Consider the following 2,665-nt stretch of genomic DNA (forward strand, 5'->3'; position numbering starts at 1 on the left):
TAATAATAATAATAATAATAATAATAATAATAATAATAGTTGGAAGGAGCCTTGTAGGACATCTAGTCCAACCCCCTCCTCAGATTGCCACCTTTGCTAGCTGAATAAGCTGAGAAGTGTCTTCATAACCAACATATTGCAAACAAACTCCTTTGAATAAGAATGAGGAAAGCAGTGAGAATGTGACCTTGTACACCACTGAAGTCTCCATAATATAAAATCAAAACAAGAATTTTCTTCTGTCATAAACTTCCAAAATCCATTTGTTTGTCTTATATATGTGGGTGTGTATTTGGCATCTGTGTGTTTTTAAATAAACACATGATAAATAGATAGACAGACCCTTTTATGAACAGCGCACAACACTTTGTAATCTGAGGGCTGTAGGCAAGGAGGCAAAATCTAGACCAAGCATTTCTTCAAACTGAGAACCATTCCCTGTGATGTGATCTGGTACTAAGGCCACAAATAATTTAAAAAGCAATTTTTTTGCTCCCAAGGGGCATTATAAATAGCTCTCTGCATGAAAAGGCAAGTTTTCTCTCTAGACAAAACATGTATCTCTTGTTTTATCAAGCCCTGAAGTATACGTGGAATAGATCTTTTGGCTTTTGAATCCAAAATTCTACATTGAAAGAGGTGCTTGGTTTTTTTTAAATTCAAAAATTTTAACTACATTTTGTATAATATATTTTAGAATAACATATCTATTGCACAGGCTATATTAGTTACCGGTATACCCAAACATTGTTTCATTCGAGGCTTTGTTGTCAGGATTTAAATTTTGAAGATTTTCAACCGCAGTTGAACAGCAGTTTTCCAATTGTCCTGTCCTGCCATAAAAATATAGAATCTCTGAAGTAAAAAAAAAAAAAAAACTAAATTGGGAAAAAATATTTAAAAAACAGCCAAATGCAAATGAATTGCAAAGGCTGACCTTGATTGTAGGGGAAACACCAAAAAGTCTAAAATAAATATTGTGATTATTATGACCAGTACTTAGAGAAAGCAAAACCTGCACAAATTAATTAGAACAGCCCTTCAGGCACATTATTATTATTATTATTCTCTTAAACATAGTGGAGTTTTTAAAATACTTGGGCTGAGATTCTTTTCATGTTAATATACATATTAATTGTAGGTACCTTTGGATTGGATTTCACCAATTAGCTTGCTAAATTGTTGCCTTCAAGGGAAGTATAATAAGCTACACACATTTCTACTCTCTTTATAGAAGACTGTAAGGAAGATGAAATAGGAAACCCCTCTTGTGGACAAAGAATCCTTTTTTCTTTATACTTACACATATGTGTGATCTTATTACAAGAGCTAACACATTCACTGCAGTTCTTGGCCAACATTCAAAAGACCAAGTGATGCATTTCACTTACCCACAGGGCTGATTCAAGTCCTGCATTCAACAAAGCTCATCTTGATAGTCAAAGAATTTTCCAGAGAAAAGCATTTGATGTACTACGAGGAGAGGGGGTTGCAGCTAGAAGGGGAAGAGGTGACTATATACTGAAAGCATTTTGGTTCTTGGAATATTCATTTACCTCGAGTTTAAAGTCAGAAAGAAATAAAAGAAAGGTCATTATTTACAGACAAAGATTGAGGTCATAGATCACACTAATGATTGATTTGGATTTTGGCTTACCATATTGCATCCATACAATATACAGTGTCTTTTTATTTACGTCCATACAACATACTGTATTTTTTTATTATTATGATTGTGCATGCTGTGTTCACTTGAGATCTCTCCTTTCTTGGCAAATGGTACTTTGGAGGTAGGAATGGTATCTGGTGGTAAAGAGGGGGTGAAGTCTTTTGTTTAGCCTGGGATCCTGGTAATATAAAATGACAGGTCACACAATTTTCTCTATTTGGGTTGTCACTAGCTACTGAAGAATATACCTCCCCCAAAGAAAGAAATGAAGCTGTGCTTCCATCTCTGGAAAGAAAAAAAAACCATTGAGAATGCATAACTAAGGCAATAGGCCAGTGTATAAGCAGGCATGTTGAAGAGAAATCTCTGCTTAGCACTTGAAGCAAATTTAAAGCTTTTGGCAAAAGCAGTCAGAAATAAAAGGCATATTTTTCAACTCTTTAGGAATATAATTTATTCCTTTCATACTCTCCACACCTTCTAAAACTGTTTCACACTGACCCACCAGGCATACTTTCTGCTGCCAATTTTACGCCATCAACCATTCATTGCAGTCTACACTTAATCAATGGGAAAATGCCAACATTCGCACCCAACCAACGTCCCACTTCTTTCTTTAAACACATTCTTGTGTGAAATATTTGTAACTTGGAAAACAATAATGAACTTTTGCAATGAGGGGGAAGATGCCAAACGTCCAAGATGCTATTCATCTCTTCAATTGAAAATCAGTTTTGAGGCACTCATAGTGGCATGACAATACCACTGTTGGGAATGTTGGAAAGCATAGAAGCTGAGAAGTGGGATGAAGTAAGAGTTATTTCCAATGAAAAAGTACCCTGTGCTCAAGCACTATAGAGCGCTAGTGCTTCTACTTGAAAATTGGATCCAGAGAAATTCCTGTTATATTGCAAGAAATATTTAAACAAATTAGCTCAACCGCCCAAGAAAGATGAAGGCATGGGATTCTATAAAGATCTAACTGGGGAACAGCAA

This window comes from Protobothrops mucrosquamatus, unplaced genomic scaffold, assembly GCF_001527695.2.
Source record: "Protobothrops mucrosquamatus isolate PMUCROS unplaced genomic scaffold, P.Mucros_1.0 scaffold7834, whole genome shotgun sequence".
Taxonomy (NCBI): domain Eukaryota; kingdom Metazoa; phylum Chordata; class Lepidosauria; order Squamata; family Viperidae; genus Protobothrops; species Protobothrops mucrosquamatus.